At 31.6% G+C, this 23,080-nt stretch overlaps 7 non-coding genes across 7 annotated transcripts; all 7 read right to left on the bottom strand.

Moving 5' to 3' along the window:
• Positions 1-842: 842 nt before the first annotated feature.
• Positions 843-914, bottom strand: TRNAW-CCA (transfer RNA tryptophan (anticodon CCA)). The gene has a single exon. It is a non-coding gene; the product is annotated as a tRNA-Trp (tRNA).
• A 3,582-nt stretch (positions 915-4,496) lies between these two features.
• TRNAW-CCA (transfer RNA tryptophan (anticodon CCA)) lies at positions 4,497-4,568 on the bottom strand. Its single transcript has one exon. It is a non-coding gene; the product is annotated as a tRNA-Trp (tRNA).
• A 2,360-nt stretch (positions 4,569-6,928) lies between these two features.
• TRNAW-CCA (transfer RNA tryptophan (anticodon CCA)) lies at positions 6,929-7,000 on the bottom strand. Its single transcript has one exon. It is a non-coding gene; the product is annotated as a tRNA-Trp (tRNA).
• A 1,149-nt stretch (positions 7,001-8,149) lies between these two features.
• Positions 8,150-8,221, bottom strand: TRNAW-CCA (transfer RNA tryptophan (anticodon CCA)). The gene has a single exon. It is a non-coding gene; the product is annotated as a tRNA-Trp (tRNA).
• Positions 8,222-14,854: 6,633 nt separating this feature from the next.
• On the bottom strand, positions 14,855-14,926 carry TRNAW-CCA (transfer RNA tryptophan (anticodon CCA)). The gene has a single exon. It is a non-coding gene; the product is annotated as a tRNA-Trp (tRNA).
• A 2,360-nt stretch (positions 14,927-17,286) lies between these two features.
• On the bottom strand, positions 17,287-17,358 carry TRNAW-CCA (transfer RNA tryptophan (anticodon CCA)). Its single transcript has one exon. It is a non-coding gene; the product is annotated as a tRNA-Trp (tRNA).
• Positions 17,359-20,939: 3,581 nt separating this feature from the next.
• Positions 20,940-21,011, bottom strand: TRNAW-CCA (transfer RNA tryptophan (anticodon CCA)). The gene has a single exon. It is a non-coding gene; the product is annotated as a tRNA-Trp (tRNA).
• Positions 21,012-23,080: the final 2,069 nt, after the last annotated feature.

Genomic DNA, 23,080 nt, shown 5'->3' with positions numbered 1-23,080 from the left:
ACATTACAGACATTTAGAGTTGGCCTTCAAGTAAAGTTTAATCTAAACTGGATATTTTTAGTATTATAATTAAGAGAAATGATAAGAAGGTGAGATATTTAATGACTATATGCTAGTGATATAGGTATCAGTTTGAGCTATAATCACATTATTGAAAGTAGACAACAATCTTGGTGTTTATTTTCTTGTATAGTATTTTTGGGCAGAAAAGAGCATTTTATCTTCAAAATGATAACTAACCCCGACGTGATTTGAACACGCAACCTTCTAATATTGAGTGAGATGCGCTACCGTTGCCTCTTATTAAAACTGATTTGGTAGATTCTCTGGTGGTTTATATTACAAATAGTTCATCTGCTTATACTAAACCTTGAATTAGGTAGTTGTCAAGCAAACAAGCCTACATCCTTGGTAACAAAACAAAAAGATATGTCTGGTGGTTTTTCTTTTAGTGTAGAATTTTTATGCCTCACAGTATAGGTCATTTGAATGGAAAAAGTCATCCAAAAAATCAAATTGGTACTAAATGTATTGTTAAAAATGACAAGTGATGGTAGTGATCCAAAATTGATCCAGAAAAGCTTATTGCTTTTAAATGTATTGTTACATTACAGACATTTAGAGTTGGCCTTCAAGTAAAGTTTAATTTAAACTGGATATTTTTAGTATTATAATTATGAGAACTGATAAGACGGTGAGATATTTAATGACCCTATGCTAGTGATATAGGTATCAGTTTGAGCTATAATCACATTATTGAAAGTAGACAACAATCAAGGTATTTAGTTTCTTGTATAGAATTTTTTTGGCAGAATAGAGCATTTTATCTTCAAAATGATAACTGACCCCGACGTGATTTGAACACGCAACCTTCTGATCTGGAGTCAGACGCGCTACCATTGCTCCTCGAGGTCTCTTGTTAAAACTGATTCAGTAGATTTTTCTGGTGGGTTATATTGCAAATAGATCATCTGCTTATACTAAACCTTGAATTAGGTAGTTGTCAAGCAAACAAGTCTATATCCTTGGTAACAAAACAAAAAGATATGTCTGGTGGTTTTTCCTTTAGTTTAGAATTTTTATGCATCACAGTATAGGTCATTTGAATGGAAAAAGTCATCCATAAAATCAAATTGGTACTAAATGTATTGTTAAAATAGACAAGTGATGGTAGTGATCCAAAATTGATCCAGAAAAGATCATTGCTTTTAAATGTATTGTTACATTACAGACATTTAGAGTTGGCCTTCAAGTAATGTATTCTCTAAACTGGATATTTTTTGCATAATAATTATGAGAACTGATAAGAATGTGAGTTATTTAATGACTATGTGCTAGTGATATAGGTATCAGTTTGAGGTATAATCACATTATTGAAAGTAGATAACAATCTTGGTAATTAGTTTCTACTATAGTATTTTAGGGCAGAAAAGAGCATTTTATCTTCAAAATGATAACTGACGCCGACGAGATTTGAACACGCAACCTTCTTATCTTGAGTGAGATGCGCTACCGTTGCCTCTTATTAAAACTGATTCGGTAGATTCTCTGGTGGTTTATATTACAAATAGTTCATCTGCTTATACTAAACCTTGAATTAGGTAGTTGTCAAGCAAACAAGCCTACATCCTTGGTAACAAAACAAAAAGATATGTCTGGTGGTTTTTCCTTTAGTGTAGAATTTTTATGCCTCACAGTATAGGTCATTTGAATGGAAAAAATCATCCATAAAATCAAATTGGTACTAAATATATTGTTAAAATAGACAAGTGATGGTAGTGATCCAAAATTGATCCAGAAAAGCTAATTGCTTTTAAATGTATTGTTACATTACAGACTTTTAAAGTTGGCCTTCAAGTAACGTATTCTCTAAACTGGATTTTTTTTGTATAATAATTATGAGAAATGATAAGAATGTAAGTTATTTAATGACTATGTGCTAGTGATATAGGTATCAGTTTGAGGTATAATCACATTATTGAAAGTAGATAACAATCTTGGTAATTAGTTTCTAGTATAGCATTTTTGGGCAGAATAGAGCATTTCATCTTCAAAATGATAACTGACCCTGATGTGATTTGAACACACAACCTTCTAAACTTGAGTCAGATGCGCTACCGTTGCCTCTTATTAAAACTGATTCAGTAGATTTTCTGGTGGTTTATATTACAAAAACTTCATCTGCTTATACTAAACCTTGAATTAGGTAGTTGTCAAGCAAACAAGTCTATATCCTTGGTAACAAAACAAAAAGATATGTTTTCTGTTTTTTCCTTCAGTGTAGAGTTTTTATGCATCATAGTATAGGTCATGTGAATGGAAAAAGTAATCTTTAAAATATAATTGGTACTAAATGTATTTTTAAAAAAGACAATTGACGGCAGTGATCCATAATTGATCCAGAAAAGCTAATTGCTTTTAAATGTATTTTTACATTACAGACATTTAGAGTTGGCCTTCAAGTAAAGTTTAATCTAAACTGGATATTTTTAGTATTATAATTAAGAGAAATGATAAGAAGGTAAGATATTTAATGACTATATGCTAGTGATATAGGTATCAGTTTGAGCTATAATCACATTATTGAAAGTAGACAACAATCTTGGTATTTATTTTCTTGTATAGTATTTTTGGGCAGAAAAGAGCATTTTATCTTCAAAATGATAACTGACCCCGACGTGATTTGAACACGCAACCTTCTAATATTGAGTGAGATGCACTACCGTTGCCTCTTATTAAAACTGATTTGGTAGATTCTCTGGTGGTTTATATTACAAATAGTTCATCTGCTTATACTAAACCTTGAATTAGGTAGTTGTCAAGCAAACAAGCCTACATCCTTGGTAACAAAACAAAAAGATATGTCTGGTGGTTTTTCTTTTAGTGTAGAATTTTTATGCATCACAGTATAGGTCATTTGAATGGAAAAAGTCATCCAAAAAATCAAATTGGTACTAAATGTATTGTTAAAAATGACAAGTGATGGTAGTGATCCAAAATTGATCCAGAAAAGCTAATTGCTTTTAAATGTATTGTTACATTACAGACATTTAGAGTTGGCCTTCAAGTAAAGTTTAATCTAAACTGGATATTTTTAGTATTATAATTATGAGAACTGATAAGATGGTGAGATATTTAATGACCCTATGCTAGTGATATAGGTTTCAATTTGAGCTATAATCACATTATTGAAAGTAGACAACAATCATGGTATTTAGTTTCTTGTATAGAATTTTTTTGGCAGAATAGAGCATTTTATCTTCAAAATGATAACTGACCCTGACTTGATTTGAACACGCAACCTTCTGATCTGGAGTCATACACGCTACCGTTGCGCCACGAGGTCTCTTTTTAAAACCGATTTTGTAGATTTTTCTGGTGGGTTATATTGTAAATAGATCATCTGCTTATACTAAACCTTGAATTAGGTAGTTGTCAAGCAAAACAAGTCTATATCCTTGGTAACAAAACAAAAAGATATGTCTGGTGGTTTTTCCTTTAGTTTAGAATTTTTATGCATCACAGTATTGGTCATTTGAAAGGAAAATGTCATCCATATAATCAAATTGGTACTAAATGTATTGTTAAAATAGACAAGTGATGGTAGTGATCCAAAATTGATCAAGAAAAGATCATTGCTTTTAAATGTATTGTTACATTACAGACATTTAGAGTTGGCCTTCAAGTAAAGTTTAATCTAAACTGGATATTTTTAGTATTATAATTATGAGAACTGTTAAGAATGTGAGTTATTTAATGACTATGTGCTAGTGATATAGGTATCAGTTTGAGGTATAATCACATTATTGAAGTAGATAACAATCTTGGTAATTAGTTTCTAGTATAGTATTTTTGGGCAGAAAAGAGCATTTTATCTTCAAAATGATAACTGACCCCGACGTGATTTGAACACGCAACCTTCTAATATTGAGTGAGATGCGCTACCCTTGCCTCTTATTATAACTGATTTGGTAGATTCTCTGGTGGTTTATATTACAAATAGTTCATCTGCTTATACTAAACCTTGAATTAGGTAGTTGTCAAGCAAACAAGCCTACATCCTTGGTAACAAAACAAAAAGATATGTCTGGTGGTTTTTCCTTTAGTGTAGAATTTTTATGCCTCACAGTATAGGTCATTTGAATGGAAAAAGTCATCCAAAAAATCAAATTGGTACTAAATGTATTGTTAAAAATGACAAGTGATGGCAGTGATCTGTAATTGATCCAGAAAAGCTAATTGCTTTTAAATGTATTTTTACATTACAGACATTTAGAGTTGGCCTTCAAGTAAAGTTTAATCTAAACTGGATATTTTTAGTATTATAATTAAGAGAAATGATAAGAAGGTGAGATATTTAATGACTATATGCTAGTGATATAGGTATCAGTTTGAGCTATAATCACATTATTGAAAGTAGACAACAATCAAGGTATTTAGTTTCTTGTATAGAATTTTTTTGGCAGAATAGAGCATTTTATCTTCAAAATGATAACTGACCCCGACGTGATTTGAACACGCAACCTTCTGATCTGGAGTCAGACGCGCTTCCATTGCGCCTCAAGGTCTCTTGTTAAAACTGATTCAGTAGATTTTTCTGGTGGGTTATATTGCAAATAGATCATCTGCTTATACTAAACCTTGAATTAGGTAGTTGTCAAGCAAACAAGTCTATATCCTTTGTAACAAAACAAAAAGATATGTCTGGTGGTTTTTCCTTTAGTTTAGAATTTTTACGCATTACAGTATAGGTCATTTGAATGGAAAAAGTCATCCATAAAATCAAATTGGTACTAAATGTATTGTTAAAATAGACAAGTGATGGTAGTGATCCAAAATTGATCCAGAAAAGATCATTGCTTTTAAATGTATTGTTACATTACAGACATTTAGAGTTGGCCTTCAAGTAATGTATTCTCTAAACTGGATATTTTTTGCATAATAATTATGAGAACTGATAAGAATGTGAGTTATTTAATGACTATGTGCTAGTGATATAGGTATCAGTTTGAGGTATAATCACATTATTGAAAGTAGATAACAATCTTGGTAATTAGTTTCTAGTATAGTATTTTAGGGCAGAAAAGAGCATTTTATCTTCAAAATGATAACTGACGCCGACGAGATTTGAACACGCAACCTTCTTATCTTGAGTGAGATGCGCTACCGTTGCCTCTTATTAAAACTGATTTGGTAGATTCTCTGGTGGTTTATATTACAAATAGTTCATCTGCTTATACTAAATCTTGAATTAGGTAGTTGTCAAGCAAACAAGCCTACATCCTTGGTAACAAAACAAAAAGATATGTCTGGTGGTTTTTCCTTTAGTGTAGAATTTTTATGCCTCACAGTATAGGTCATTTGAATGGAAAAAGTCATCCATAAAATCAAATTGGTACTAAATATATTGTTAAAATAGACAAGTGATGGTAGTGATCCAAAATTGATCCAGAAAAGCTAATTGCTTTTAAATGTATTGTTACATTACAGACTTTTAAAGTTGGCCTTCAAGTAATGTATTCTCTAAACTGGATTTTTTTTGTATAATAATTATGAGAAATGATAAGAATGTAAGTTATTTAATGACTATGTGCTAGTGATATAGGTATCAGTTTGAGGTATAATCACATTATTGAAAGTAGATAACAATCTTGGTAATTAGTTTCTAGTATAGCATTTTTGGGCAGAATAGAGCATTTCATCTTCAAAATGATAACTGACCCTGATGTGAATTGAACACACAACCTTCTAAACTTGAGTCAGATGCGCTACCGTTGCCTCTTATTAAAACTGATTCAGTAGATTTTCTGGTGGTTTATATTACAAAAACTTCATCTGCTTATACTAAACCTTGAATTAGGTAGTTGTCAAGCAAACAAGTCTATATCCTTGGTAACAAAACAAAAAGATATGTTTTCTGTTTTTTCCTTCAGTGTAGAGTCTTTATGCATCATAGTATAGGTCATGTGAATGGAAAAAGTAATCTTTAAAATATAATTGGTACTAAATGTATTTTTAAAAAAGACAATTGACGGCAGTGATCCATAATTGATCCAGAAAAGCTAATTGCTTTTAAATGCATTGTTACATTACAGACATTTAGAGTTGGCCTTCAAGTAAAGTTTAATCTAAACTGGATATTTTTAGTATTATAATTATGAGAAATGATAAGAAGGTGAGATATTTAATGACTATATGCTAGTGATATAGGTATCAGTTTGAGCTATAATCACATTATTGAAAGTAGACAACAATCTTGGTATTTATTTTCTTGTATAGTATTTTTGGGCAGAAAAGAGCATTTTATCTTCAAAATGATAACTGACCCCGACGTGATTTGAACACGCAACCTTCTAATATTGAGTGAGATGCGCTACCGTTGCCTCTTATTATAACTGATTTGGTAGATTCTCTGGTGGTTTATATTACAAATAGTTCATCTGCTTATACTAAACCTTGAATTAGGTAGTTGTCAAGCAAACAAGCCTACATCCTTGGTAACAAAACAAAAAGATATGTCTGGTGGTTTTTCTTTTAGTGTAGAGTTTTTATGCATCACAGTATAGGTCATTTGAATGGAAAAAGTCATCCAAAATATCAAATTGGTACTAAATGTATTGTTAAAAATGACAAGTGATGGTAGTGATCCAAAATTGATCCAGAAAAGCTAATTGCTTTTAAATGTATTGTTACATTACAGACATTTAGAGTTGGCCTTCAAGTAAAGTTTAATCTAAACTGGATATTTTTAGTATTATAATTATGAGAACTGATAAGAAGGTGAGATATTTAATGACCCTATGCTAGTGATATAGGTATCAGTTTGAGCTATAATCACATTATTGAAAGTAGACAACAATCATGGTATTTAGTTTCTTGTATAGAATTTTTTTGGCTAAACAGAGCATTTTATCTTCAAAATGATAACTGACCTCGACGTGATTTGAACACGTAACCTTCTGATCTGGAGTCAGACGCGCTACCATTGCGCCATGAGGTCTCTTGTTAAAACCGATTCAGTAGATTTTTCTGGTGGGTTATATTGTAAATAGATCATCTGCTTATACTAAACCTTGAATTAGGTAGTTGTCAAGCAAACAAGTCTATATCCTTGGTAACAAAACAAAAAGATATGTCTGGTGGTTTTTCCTTTAGTTTAGAATTTTTATGCATCACAGTATAGGTCATTTGAATGGAAAAAGTCATCCATAAAATCAAATTGGTACTAAATGTATTGTTAAAATAGACAAGTGATGGTAGTGATCCAAAATTGATCCAGAAAAGATCATTGCTTTTAAATGTATTGTTACATTACAGACATTTAGAGTTGGCCTTCAAGTAACGTATTCTCTAAACTGAATATTTTTTGCATAATAGTTATGAGAACTGATAAGAATGTTAGTTATTTAATGACTATGTGCTAGTGATATAGGTATCAGTTTGAGGTATAATCACATTATTGAAGTAGATAACAATCTTGGTAATTAGTTTCTAGCATAGTATTTTAGGGCAGAAAAGAGCATTTTATCTTCAAAATGATAACTGACCCCGACGAGATTTGAACACGCAACCTTCTAAACTTGAGTCTGATGCGCTACCGTTGCTTCTTATTAAAACTGATTCAGTAGATTTTCTGGTGGTTTATATTACAAAAAGTTCATCTGCTTATACTAAACCTTGAATCAGGTAGTTGTCAAGCAAACAAGCCTACATCCTTGGTAACAAAACAAAAAGATATGTTTTCTGGTTTTTCCTTCAGTGTAGAGTTTTTATGCATCATAGTATAGGTCATGTGACTGGAAAAAGTCATCCAAAAAATCAAATTGGTACTAAATGTATTGTTAAAAATGACAAGTGATGGTAGTGATCCAAAATTGATCCAGAAAAGCTAATTGCTTTTAAATGTATTGTTACATTACAGACATTTAGAGTTGGCCTTCAAGTAAAGTTTAATTTAAACTGGATATTTTTAGTATTATAATTATGAGAACTGATAAGACGGTGAGATATTTAATGACCCTATGCTAGTGATAAAGGTATCAGTTTGAGCTATAATCACATTATTGAAAGTAGACAACAATTAAGGTATTTAGTTTCTTGTATAGAATTTTTTTGGCAGAATAGAGCATTTTATCTTCAAAATGATAACTGACCTCGACGTGATTTGAACACGCAACCTTCTGATCTGGAGTCAGACGCGCTTCCGTTGCGCCACGAGGTCTCTTGTTAAAACTGATTCAGTAGGTTTTTCTGGTGGGTTATATTGTAAATAGATCATCTGCTTATACTAAACCTTGAATTAGGTAGTTGTCAAGCAAACAAGTCTATATCCTTGGTAACAAAACAAAAAGATATGTCTGGTGGTTTTTCCTTTAGTTTAGAATTTTTATGCTTCACAGTATAGGTCATTTGAATGGAAAAAGTCATCCATAAAATCAAATTGGTACTAAATGTATTGTTAAAATAGACAAGTGATGGTAGTGATCCAAAATTGATCCAGAAAAGATCATTGCTTTTAAATGTATTGTTACATTACAGACATTTAGAGTTGGCCTTCAAGTAACGTATTCTCTAAACTGGATATTTTTTGCATAATAATTATGAGAACTGATAATAATGTGAGTTATTTAATGACTATGTGCTAGTGATATAGGTATCAGTTTGAGGTATAATCACATTATTGAAGTAGATAACAATCTTGGTAATTAGTTTCTAGTATAGTATTTTAGGGCAGAAAAGAGCATTTTATCTTCAAAATGATAACTGACCCCGACGAGATTTGAACACGCAACCTTCTAAACTTGAGTCTGATGCGCTACCGTTGCTTCTTATAAAAACTGATTCAGTAGATTTTCTGGTGGTTTATATTACAAAAAGTTCATCTGCTTATACTAAACCTTGAATCAGGTAGTTGTCAAGCAAACAAGCCTACATCCTTGGTAACAAAACAAAAAGATATGTTTTCTGGTTTTTCCTTCAGTGTAGAGTTTTTATGCATCATAGTATAGGTCATGTGACTGGAAAAAGTCATCCAAAAAATCAAATTGGTACTAAATGTATTGTTAAAAATGACAAGTGATGGTAGTGATCCAAAATTGATCCAGAAAAGCTAATTGCTTTTAAATGTATTGTTACATTACAGACATTTAGAGTTGGCCTTCAAGTAAAGTTTAATTTAAACTGGATATTTTTAGTATTATAATTATGAGAACTGATAAGACGGTGAGATATTTAATGACCCTATGCTAGTGATAAAGGTATCAGTTTGAGCTATAATCACATTATTGAAAGTAGACAACAATCAAGGTATTTAGTTTCTTGTATAGAATTTTTTTGGCAGAATAGAGCATTTTATCTTCAAAAAGATAACTGACCCCGACGTGGACGTGATTTGAACACGCAACCTTCTGATCTGGAGTCAGACGCGCTACCGTTGCGCCTCAAGGTTTCTTGTTAAAACCAATTCAGTAGATTTTTCTGGTGGGTTATATTGCAAATAGATCATCTGCTTATACTAAACCTTGAATTAGGTAGTTGTCAAGCAAACAAGTCTATATCCTTGGTAACAAAACAAAAAGATATGTCTGGTGGTTTTTCCTTTAGTTTAGAATTTTTATGCATCACAGTATAGGTCATTTGAATGGAAAAAGTCATCCATAAAATCAAATTGGTACTAAATGTATTGTTAAAATAGACAAGTGATGGTAGTGATCCAAAATTGATCCAGAAAAGATCATTGCTTTTAAATGTATTGTTACATTACAGACATTTAGAGTTGGCCTTCAAGTAACGTATTCTCTAAACTGGATATTTTTTGCATAATAATTATGAGAACTGATAAGAATGTGAGTTATTTAATGACTATGTGCTAGTGATATAGGTATCAGTTTGAGGTATAATCACATTATTGAAGTAGATAACAATCTTGGTAATTAGTTTCTAGTATAGTATTTTTGGGCAGAAAAGAGCATTTTATCTTCAAAATGATAACTGACCCCGACGTGATTTGAACACGCAACCTTCTAATATTGAGTGAGATGCGCTACCGTTGCTTCTTATAAAAACTGATTCAGTAGATTTTCTGGTGGTTTATATTACAAAAAGTTCATCTGCTTATACTAAACCTTGAATCAGGTAGTTGTCAAGCAAACAAGCCTACATCCTTGGTAACAAAACAAAAAGATATGTTTTCTGGTTTTTCCTTCAGTATAGAGTTTTTATGCATCATAGTATAGGTCATGTGACTGGAAAAAGTCATCCAAAAAATCAAATTGGTACTAAATGTATTGTTAAAAATGACAAGTGATGGTAGTGATCCAAAATTGATCCAGAAAAGCTAATTGCTTTTAAATGTATTGTTACATTACAGACATTTAGAGTTGGCCTTCAAGTAAAGTTTAATTTAAACTGGATATTTTTAGTATTATAATTATGAGAACTGATAAGACGGTGAGATATTTAATGACCCTATGCTAGTGATAAAGGTATCAGTTTGAGCTATAATCACATTATTGAAAGTAGACAACAATCAAGGTATTTAGTTTCTTGTATAGAATTTTTTTGGCAGAATAGAGCATTTTATCTTCAAAAAGATAACTGACCCAGACGTGATATGAACACGCAACCTTCTGATCTGGAGTCAGACGCGCTACCGTTGCGCCTCAAGGTTTCTTGTTAAAACCAATTCAGTAGATTTTTCTGGTGGGTTATATTGCAAATAGATCATCTGCTTATACTAAACCTTGAATTAGGTAGTTGTCAAGCAAACAAGTCTATATCCTTGGTAACAAATCAAAAAGATATGTCTGGTGGTTTTTCCTTTAGTTTAGAATTTTTTTGCATCACAGTATAGGTCATTTGATTGGAAAAAGTCATCCATAAAATCAAATTGGTACTAAATGTATTGTTAAAATAGACAAGTGATGGTAGTGATCCAAAATTGATCCAGAAAAGATCATTGCTTTTAAATGTATTGTTACATTACAGACATTTAGAGTTGGCCTTCAAGTAACGTATTCTCTAAACTGGATATTTTTTGCATAATAGTTATGAGAACTGATAAGAATGTGAGTTATTTAATGACTATGTGCTAGTGATATAGGTATCAGTTTGAGGTATAATCACATTATTGAAGTAGATAACAATCTTGGTAATTAGTTTCTAGTATAGTATTTTAGGGCAGAAAAGAGCATTTTATCTTCAAAATGATAACTGACCCCGACGAGATTTGAACACGCAACCTTCTTATCTTGAGTGAGATGCGCTACCGTTGCCTCTTATTAAAACTGATTCGGTAGATTCTCTGGTGGTTTATATTACAAATAGTTCATCTGCTTATACTAAACCTTGAATTAGGTAGTTGTCAAGCAAACAAGCCTACATCCTTGGTAACAAAACAAAAAGATATGTCTGGTGGTTTTTCCTTTAGTGTAGAATTTTTATGCCTCACAGTATAGGTCATTTGAATGGAAAAAGTCATCCATAAAATCAAATTGGTACTAAATGTATTGGTAAAATAGACAAGTGATGGTAGTGATCCAAAATTGATCCAGAAAAGCTAATTGCTTTTAAATGTATTGTTACATTACAGACATTTAGAGTTGGCCTTCAAGTAACGTATTCTCTAAACTGGATTTTTTTTGTATAATAATTATGAGAAATGATAAGAATGTAAGTTATTTAATGACTATGTGCTAGTGATATAGGTATCAGTTTGAGGTATAATCACATTATTGAAAGTAGATAACAATCTTGGTAATTAGTTTCTAGTATAGCATTTTTGGGCAGAATAGAGCATTTTATCTTCAAAATGATAACTGACCCTGATGTGATTTGAACACACAACCTTCTAAACTTGAGTCAGATGCGCTACCGTTGCCTCTTATTAAAACTGGTTCAGTAGATTTTCTGGTGGTTTATATTACAAAAAGTTCATCTGCTTATACTAAACCTTGAATCAGGTAGTTGTCAAGCAAACAAGCCTACATCCTTGGTAACAAAACAAAAAGATATGTTTTCTGGTTTTTCCTTCAGTGTAGAGTTTTTATGCATCATAGTATAGGTCATGTGACTGGAAAAAGTAATCTTTAAAATATAATTGGTACTAAATGTATTTTTAAAAAAGACAAGTGACGGCAGTGATCCATAATTGATCCAGAAAAGCTAATTGCTTTTAAATGCATTGTTACATTACAGACATTTAGAGTTGGCCTTCAAGTAAAGTTTAATCTAAACTGGATATTTTTAGTATTATAATTATGAGAAATGATAAGAAGGTGAGATATTTAATGACTATATGCTAGTGATATAGGTATCAGTTTGAGCTATAATCACATTATTGAAAGTAGACAACAATCTTGGTATTTATTTTCTTGTATAGTATTTTTGGGCAGAAAAGAGCATTTTATCTTCAAAATGATAACTGACCCCGACGTGATTTGAACACGCAACCTTCTAATATTGAGTGAGATGCGCTACCGTTGCCTCTTATTATAACTGATTTGGTAGATTCTCTGGTGGTTTATATTACAAATAGTTCATCTGCTTATACTAAACCTTGAATTAGGTAGTTGTCAAGCAAACAAGCCTACATCCTTGGTAACAAAACAAAAAGATATGTCTGGTGGTTTTTCTTTTAGTGTAGAGTTTTTATGCATCACAGTATAGGTCATTTGAATGGAAAAAGTCATCCAAAAAATCAAATTGGTACTAAATGTATTGTTAAAAATGACAAGTGATGGTAGTGATCCAAAATTGATCCAGAAAAGCTAATTGCTTTTAAATGTATTGTTACATTACAGACATTTAGAGTTGGCCTTAAAGTAAAGTTTAATCTAAACTGGATATTTTTAGTATTATAATTATGAGAACTGATAAGAAGGTGAGATATTTAATGACCCTATGCTAGTGATATAGGTATCAGTTTGAGCTATAATCACATTATTGAAAGTAGACAACAATCATGGTATTTAGTTTCTTGTATAGAATTTTTTTGGCTAAACAGAGCATTTTATCTTCAAAATGATAACTGACCTCGACGTGATTTGAACACGCAACCTTCTGATCTGGAGTCAGACGCGCTACCGTAGCACCATGAGGTATCTTGTTAAAACCAATTCAGTAGATTTTTCTGGTGGGTTATATTGTAAATAGATCATCTGCTTATACTAAACCTTGAATTAGGTAGTTGTCAAGCAAACAAGTCTATATCCTTGGTAACAAAACAAAAAGATATGTCTGGTGGCTTTTCCTTTAGTTTAGAATTTTTATGCATCACAGTATAGGTCATTTGAATGGAAAAAGTCATCCATAAAATCAAATTGGTACTAAATGTATTGTTAAAATAGACAAGTGATGGTAGTGATCCAAAATTGATCCAGAAAAGATCATTGCTTTTAAATGTATTGTTACATTACAGACATTTAGAGTTGGCCTTCAAGTAACGTATTCTCTAAACTGGATATTTTTTGCATAATAGTTATGAGAACTGATAAGAATGTGAGTTATTTAATGACTATGTGCTAGTGATATAGGTATCAGTTTGAGGTATAATCACATTATTGAAGTAGATAACAATCTTGGTAATTAGTTTCTAGTATAGTATTTTAGGGCAGAAAAGAGCATTTTATCTTCAAAATGATAACTGACCCCGACGAGATTTGAACACGCAACCTTCTAAACTTGAGTCAGATGCGCTACCGTTGCCTCTTATTAAAACTGATTCAGTAGATTTTCTGGTGGTTTATATTACAAAAAGTTCATCTGCTTATACTAAACCTTGAATCAGGTAGTTGTCAAGCAAACAAGCCTACATCCTTGGTAACAAAACAAAAAGATATGTTTTCTGGTTTTTCCTTCAGTGTAGAGTTTTTATGCATCATAGTATAGGTCATGTGACTGGAAAAAGTAATCTTTAAAATATAATTGGTACTAAATGTATTTTTAAAAAAGACAAGTGACGGCAGTGATCCATAAATGATCCAGAAAAGCTAATTGCTTTTAAATGTATTGTTACATTACAGGCATTTAGAGTTGGCCTTCAAGTAAAGTTTAATCTAAACTGGATATTTTTAGTATTATAATTATGAGAAATGATAAGAAGGTGAGATATTTAATGACTATATGCTAGTGATATAGGTATCAGTTTGAGCTATAATCACATTATTGAAAGAAGACAACAATCTTGGTATTTATTTTCTTGTATAGTATTTTTGGGCAGAAAAGAGCATTTTATCTTCAAAATGATAACTGACCCCGACGTGATTTGAACACGCAACCTTCTAATATTGAGTGAGATGCGCTACCGTTGCCTCTTATTATAACTGATTTGGTAGATTCTCTGGTGGTTTATATTACAAATAGTTCATCTGCTTATACTAAACCTTGAATTAGGTATTTGTCAAGCAAACAAGCCTACTTCCTTGGTCACAAAACAAAAAGATATGTCTGGTGGTTTTTCTTTTACTGTAGAATTTTTGTGCATCACAGTATAGGTCATTTGAATGGAAAAAGTCATCCAAAAAATCTAATTGGTACTAATTGTATTGTTAAAAATGACAAGTGATGGTAGTGATCCAAAATTGATCCAGAAAAGCTAATTGCTTTTAAATGTATTGTTACATTACAGACATTTAGAGTTGGCCTTCAAGTAAAGTTTAATCTAAACTGGATATTTTTAGTATTATAATTATGAGAACTGATAAGACGGTGAGATATTTAATGACCCTATGCTAGTGATAAAGGTATCAGTTTGAGCTATAATCACATTATTGAAAGTAGACAACAATCAAGGTATTTAGTTTCTTGTATAGAATTTTTTTGGCAGAAGAGAGCATTTTATCTTCAAAATGATAACTGACCCCGACGTGATTTGAACACGCAACCTTCTGATCTGGAGTCAGACGCGCTACCGTTGCGCCTCAAGGTTTCTTGTTAAAACCAATTCAGTAGATTTTTCTGGTGGGTTATATTGCAAATAGATCATCTGCTTATACTAAACCTTGAATTAGGTAGTTATCAAGCAAACAAGTCTATATCTTTGGTAACAAAACAAAAAGATATGTCTGGTGGTTTTTCCTTTTGTTTAGAATTTTTTTGCATCACAGTATAGGTCATTTGAATGGAAAAAGTCATCCATAAAATCAAATTGGTACTAAATGTATTGTTAAAATAGACAAGTGATGGTAGTGATCCAAAATTGATCCAGAAAAGATCATTGCTTTTAAATGTATTGTTACATTACAGACATTTAGAGTTGGCCTTCAAGTAACGTATTCTCTAAACTGGATATTTTTTGCATAATAATTATGAGAACTGATAAGAATGTGAGTTAATTAATGACTATGTGCTAGTGATATAGGTATCAGTTTGAGGTATAATCACATTATTGAAAGTAGATAACAATCTTGGTAATTAGTTTCTAGTATAGTATTTTAGGGCAGAAAAGAGCATTTTATCTTCAAAATGATAACTGACGCCGACGAGATTTGAACACGCAACCTTCTTATCTTGAGTGAGATGCGCTACCGTTGCCTCTTATTAAAACTGATTCGGTAGATTCTCTGGTGGTTTATATTACAAATAGTTCATCTGCTTATACTAAACCTTGAATTAGGTAGTTGTCAAGCAAACAAGCCTACATCCTTGGTAACAAAACAAAAAGATATGTCTGGTGGTTTTTCCTTTAGTGTAGAATTTTTATGCCTCACAGTATAGGTCATTTGAATGGAAAAAGTCATCCATAAAGTCAAATTGGTACTAAATATATTGTTAAAATAGACAAGTGATGGTAGTGATCCAAAATTGATCCAGAAAAGCTAATTGCTTTTAAATGTATTGTTACATTACAGACTTTTAAAGTTGGCCTTCAAGTAACGTATTCTCTAAACTGGATTTTTTTTGTATAATAATTATGAGAAATGATAAGAATGTAAGTTATTTAATGACTATGTGCTAGTGATATAGGTATCAGTTTGAGGTATATTCACATTATTGAAAGTAGATAACAATCTTGGTAATTAGTTTCTAGTATAGCATTTTTGGGCAGAATAGAGCATTTCATCTTCAAAATGATAACTGACCCTGATGTGATTTGAACACACAACCTTCTAAACTTGAGTCAGATGCGCTACCGTTGCCTCTTATTAAAACTGATTCAGTAGATTTTCTGGTGGTTTATATTACAAAAACTTCATTTGCTTATACTAAACCTTGAATTAGGTAGTTGTCAAGCAAACAAGTCTATATCCTTGGTAACAAAACAAAAAGATATGTTTTCTGTTTTTTCCTTCAGTGTAGAGTTTTTATGCATCATAGTATAGGTCATGTGAATGGAAAAAGTAATCTTTAAAATATAATTGGTACTAAATGTATTTTTAAAAAAGACAATTGACGGCAGTGATCCATAATTGATCCAGAAAAGCTAATTGCTTTTAAATGCATTGTTACATTACAGACATTTAGAGATGGCCTTCAAGTAAAGTTTAATCTAAACTGGATATTTTTAGTATTATAATTATGAGAAATGATAAGAAGGTGAGATATTTAATGACTATATGCTAGTGATATAGGTATCAGTTTGAGCTATAATCACATTATTGAAAGTAGACAACAATCTTGGTATTTATTTTCTTGTATAGTATTTTTGGGCAGAAAAGAGCATTTTATCTTCAAAATGATAACTGACCCCGACGTGATTTGAACACGCAACCTTCTAATATTGAGTGAGATGCGCTACCGTTGCCTCTTATTATAACTGATTTGGTAGATTCTCTGGTGGTTTATATTACAAATAGTTCATCTGCTTATACTAAACCTTGAATTAGGTAGTTGTCAAGCAAACAAGCCTACATCCTTGGTAACAAAACAAAAAGATATGTCTGGTGGTTTTTCTTTTAGTGTAGAGTTTTTATGCATCACAGTATAGGTCATTTGAATGGAAAAAGTCATCCAAAAAATCAAATTGGTACTAAATGTATTGTTAAAAATGACAATTGACGGTAGTGATCCATAATTGATCCAGAAAAGCTAATTGCTTTTAAATGCATTGTTACATTACAGACATTTAGAGATGGCCTTCAAGTAAAGTTTAATCTAAACTGGATATTTTTAGTATTATAATTATGAGAACTGATAAGAAGGTGAGATATTTAATGACCCTATGCTAGTGATATAGGTATCAGTTTGAGCTATAATCACATTATTGAAAGTAGACAACAATCATGGTATTTAGTTTCTTGTATAGAATTTTTTTGGCTAAACAGAGCATTTTATCTTCAAAATGATAACTGACCTCGACGTGATTTGAACACGCAACCTTCTGATCTGGAGTCAGACGCGCTACCGTTGCGCCATGAGGTCTCTTGTTAAAACCGATTCAGTAGATTTTTCTGGTGGGTTATATTGTAAATAGATCATCTGCTTATACTAAACCTTGAATTAGGTAGTTGTCAAGCAAACAAGTCTATATCCTTGGTAACAAAACAAAAAGATATGTCTGGTGGTTTTTCCTTTAGTTTAGAATTTTTATGCATCACAGTATAGGTCATTTGAATGGAAAAAGTCATCCATAAAATCAAATTGGTACTAAATGTATTGTTAAAATAGACAAGTGATGGTAGTGATCCAAAATTGATCCAGAAAAGATCATTGCTTTTAAATGTATTGTTACATTACAGACATTTAGAGTTGGCCTTCAAGTAACGTATTCTCTAAACTGGATATTTTTTGCATAATAGTTATGAGAACTGATAAGAATGTGAGTTATTTAATGACTATGTGCTAGTGATATAGGTATCAGTTTGAGGTATAATCACATTATTGAAGTAGATAACAATCTTGGTAATTAGTTTCTAGTATAGTATTTTAGGGCAGAAAAGAGCATTTTATCTTCAAAATGATAACTGACCCCGACGAGATTTGAACACGCAACCTTCTAAACTTGAGTCAGATGCGCTACCGTTGCTTCTTATTAAAACTGATTCAGTAGATTTTCTGGTGGTTTATATTACAAAAAGTTCATCTGCTTATACTAAACCTTGAATCAGGTAGTTGTCAAGCAAACAAGCCTACATCCTTGGTAACAAAACAAAAAGATATGTTTTCTGGTTTTTCCTTCAGTGTAGAGTTTTTATGCATCATAGTATAGGTCATGTGACTGGAAAAAGTCATCCCAAAAATCAAATTGGTACTAAATGTATTGTTAAAAATGACAAGTGATGGTAGTGATCCAAAATTGATCCAGAAAAGCTAATTGCTTTTAAATGTATTGTTACATTACAGACATTTAGAGTTGGCCTTCAAGTAAAGTTTAATTTAAACTGGATATTTTTAGTATTATAATTATGAGAACTGATAAGACGGTGAGATATTTAATGACCCTATGCTAGTGATAAAGGTATCAGTTTGAGCTATAATCACATTATTGAAAGTAGACAACAATCAAGGTATTTAGTTTCTTGTATAGAATTTTTTTGGCAGAATAGAGCATTTTATCTTCAAAAAGATAACTGACCCCGACGTGATTTGAACACGCAACCTTCTGATCTGGAGTCAGACGCGCTACCGTTGTGCCTCAAGGTTTCTTGTTAAAACCAATTCAGTAGATTTTTCTGGTGGGTTATATTGCAAATAGATCATCTGCTTATACTAAACCTTGAATTAGGTAGTTGTCAAGCAAACAAGTCTATATCCTTGGTAACAAAACAAAAAGATATGTCTGGTGGTTTTTCCTTTAGTTTAGAATTTTTTTGCATCACAGTATAGGTCATTTGAATGGAAAAAGTCATCCATAAAATCAAATTGGTACTAAATGTATTGTTAAAATAGACAAGTGATGGTAGTGATCCAAAATTGATCCAGAAAAGATCATTGCTTTTAAATGTATTGTTACATTACAGACATTTAGAGTTGGCCTTCAAGTAACGTATTCTCTAAACTGGATATTTTTTGCATAATAATTATGAGAACTGATAAGAATGTGAGTAATTTAATGACTCTGTGCTAGTGATATAGGTATCAGTTTGAGGTATAATCACACTATTGAAAGTAGATAACAATCTTGGTAATTAGTTTCTAGTACAGTATTTTTGGGCAGAAAAGAGCATTTTATCTTCAAAATGATAACTGACCCCGACGAGATTTGAACACGCAACCTTCTAAACTTGAGTCAGATGCGCTACCGTTGCCTCTTATTAAAACTGATTCAGTAGATTTTCTGGTGGTTTATATTACAAAAAGTTCATCTGCTTATACTAAACCTTGAATTAGGTAGTTGTCAAGCAAACAAGCCTACATCCTTGGTAACAAAACAAAAAGATATGTCTGGTGGTTTTTCCTTTAGTGTAGAATTTTTATGCCTCACAGTATAGGTCATTTGAATGGAAAAAGTCATCCATAAAGTCAAATTGGTACTAAATATATTGTTAAAATAGACAAGTGATGGTAGTGATCCAAAATTGATCCAGAAAAGCTAATTGCTTTTAAATGTATTGTTACATTACAGACTTTTAAAGTTGGCCTTCAAGTAACGTATTCTCTAAACTGGATTTTTTTTGTATAATAATTATGAGAAATGATAAGAATGTAAGTTATTTAATGACTATGTGCTAGTGATATAGGTATCAGTTTGAGGTATATTCACATTATTGAAAGTAGATAACAATCTTGGTAATTAGTTTCTAGTATAGCATTTTTGGGCAGAATAGAGCATTTCATCTTCAAAATGATAACTGACCCTGATGTGATTTGAACACACAACCTTCTAAACTTGAGTCAGATGCGCTACCGTTGCCTCTTATTAAAACTGATTCAGTAGATTTTCTGGTGGTTTATATTACAAAAACTTCATTTGCTTATACTAAACCTTGAATTAGGTAGTTGTCAAGCAAACAAGTCTATATCCTTGGTAACAAAACAAAAAGATATGTTTTCTGTTTTTTCCTTCAGTGTAGAGTTTTTATGCATCATAGTATAGGTCATGTGAATGGAAAAAGTAATCTTTAAAATATAATTGGTACTAAATGTATTTTTAAAAAAGACAATTGACGGCAGTGATCCATAATTGATCCAGAAAAGCTAATTGCTTTTAAATGCATTGTTACATTACAGACATTTAGAGATGGCCTTCAAGTAAAGTTTAATCTAAACTGGATATTTTTAGTATTATAATTATGAGAAATGATAAGAAGGTGAGATATTTAATGACTATATGCTAGTGATATAGGTATCAGTTTGAGCTATAATCACATTATTGAAAGTAGACAACAATCTTGGTATTTATTTTCTTGTATAGTATTTTTGGGCAGAAAAGAGCATTTTATCTTCAAAATGATAACTGACCCCGACGTGATTTGAACACGCAACCTTCTAATATTGAGTGAGATGCGCTACCGTTGCCTCTTATTATAACTGATTTGGTAGATTCTCTGGTGGTTTATATTACAAATAGTTCATCTGCTTATACTAAACCTTGAATTAGGTAGTTGTCAAGCAAACAAGCCTACATCCTTGGTAACAAAACAAAAAGATATGTCTGTTGGTTTTTCTTTTAGTGTAGAGTTTTTATGCATCACAGTATAGGTCATTTGAATGGAAAAAGTCATCCAAAAAATCAAATTGGTACTAAATGTATTGTTAAAAATGACAATTGACGGCAGTGATCCATAATTGATCCAGAAAAGCTAATTGCTTTTAAATGCATTGTTACATTACAGACATTTAGAGATGGCCTTCAAGTAAAGTTTAATCTAAACTGGATATTTTTAGTATTATAATTATGAGAACTGATAAGAAGGTGAGATATTTAATGACCCTATGCTAGTGATATAGGTATCAGTTTGAGCTATAATCACATTATTGAAAGTAGACAACAATCATGGTATTTAGTTTCTTGTATAGAATTTTTTTGGCTAAACAGAGCATTTTATCTTCAAAATGATAACTGACCTCGACGTGATTTGAACACGCAACCTTCTGATCTGGAGTCAGACGCGCTACCGTTGCGCCATGAGGTCTCTTGTTAAAACCGATTCAGTAGATTTTTCTGGTGGGTTATATTGTAAATAGATCATCTGCTTATACTAAACCTTGAATTAGGTAGTTGTCAAGCAAACAAGTCTATATCCTTGGTAACAAAACAAAAAGATATGTCTGGTGGTTTTTCCTTTAGTTTAGAATTTTTATGCATCACAGTATAGGTCATTTGAATGGAAAAAGTCATCCATAAAATCAAATTGGTACTAAATGTATTGTTAAAATAGACAAGTGATGGTAGTGATCCAAAATTGATCCAGAAAAGATCATTGCTTTTAAATGTATTGTTACATTACAGACATTTAGAGTTGGCCTTCAAGTAACGTATTCTCTAAACTGGATATTTTTTGCATAATAGTTATGAGAACTGATAAGAATGTGAGTTATTTAATGACTATGTGCTAGTGATATAGGTATCAGTTTGAGGTATAATCACATTATTGAAGTAGATAACAATCTTGGTAATTAGTTTCTAGTATAGAATTTTAGGGCAGAAAAGAGCATTTTATCTTCAAAATGATAACTGACCCCGACGAGATTTGAACACGCAACCTTCTAAACTTGAGTCAGATGCGCTACCGTTGCTTCTTATTAAAACTGATTCAGTAGATTTTCTGGTGGTTTATATTGCAAAAAGTTCATCTGCTTATACTAAACCTTGAATCAGGTAGTTGTCAAGCAAACAAGCCTACATCCTTGGTAACAAAACAAAAAGATATGTTTTCTGGTTTTTCCTTCAGTGTAGAGTTTTTATGCATCATAGTATAGGTCATGTGACTGGAAAAAGTCATCCCAAAAATCAAATTGGTACTAAATGTATTGTTAAAAATGACAAGTGATGGTAGTGATCCAAAATTGATCCAGAAAAGCTAATTGCTTTTAAATGTATTGTTACATTACAGACATTTAGAGTTGGCCTTCAAGTAAAGTTTAATTTAAACTGGATATTTTTAGTATTATAATTATGAGAACTGATAAGACGGTGAGATATTTAATGACCCTATGCTAGTGATAAAGGTATCAGTTTGAGCTATAATCACATTATTGAAAGTAGACAACAATCAAGGTATTTAGTTTCTTGTATAGAATTTTTTTGGCAGAATAGAGCATTTTATCTTCAAAAAGATAACTGACCCCGACGTGATTTGAACACGCAACCTTCTGATCTGGAGTCAGACGCGCTACCGTTGTGCCTCAAGGTTTCTTGTTAAAACCAATTCAGTAGATTTTTCTGGTGGGTTATATTGCAAATAGATCATCTGCTTATACTAAACCTTGAATTAGGTAGTTGTCAAGCAAACAAGTCTATATCCTTGGTAACAAAACAAAAAGATATGTCTGGTGGTTTTTCCTTTAGTTTAGAATTTTTTTGCATCACAGTATAGGTCATTTGAATGGAAAAAGTCATCCATAAAATCAAATTGGTACTAAATGTATTGTTAAAATAGACAAGTGATGGTAGTGATCCAAAATTGATCCAGAAAAGATCATTGCTTTTAAATGTATTGTTACATTACAGACATTTAGAGTTGGCCTTCAAGTAACGTATTCTCTAAACTGGATATTTTTTGCATAATAATTATGAGAACTGATAAGAATGTGAGTAATTTAATGACTCTGTGCTAGTGATATAGGTATCAGTTTGAGTTATAATCACACTATTGAAAGTAGATAACAATCTTGGTAATTAGTTTCTAGTACAGTATTTTTGGGCAGAAAAGAGCATTTTATCTTCAAAATGATAACTGACCCCGACGAGATTTGAACACGCAACCTTCTAAACTTGAGTCAGATGCGCTACCATTGCCTCTTATTAAAACTGATTCAGTAGATTTTCTGGTGGTTTATATTACAAAAAGTTCATCTGCTTATACTAAACCTTGAATCAGGTAGTTGTCAAGCAAACAAGCCTACATCCTTGGTAACAAAACAAAAAGATATGTTTTCTGGTTTTTCATTCAGTGTAGAGTTTTTATGCATCATAGTATAGGTCATGTGACTGGAAAAAGTAATCTTTAAAATATAATTGGTACTAAATGTATTTTTAAAA

The sequence above is a fragment of the Taudactylus pleione genome, unplaced genomic scaffold (assembly GCF_031769625.1).
Source record: "Taudactylus pleione unplaced genomic scaffold, aTauple2 ptg000393l, whole genome shotgun sequence".
NCBI lineage: Eukaryota > Metazoa > Chordata > Amphibia > Anura > Myobatrachidae > Taudactylus > Taudactylus pleione.
The sequence above is the reverse complement of the archived record's forward strand: the minus strand, read 5'-3'. Positions and strand labels throughout refer to the sequence as shown.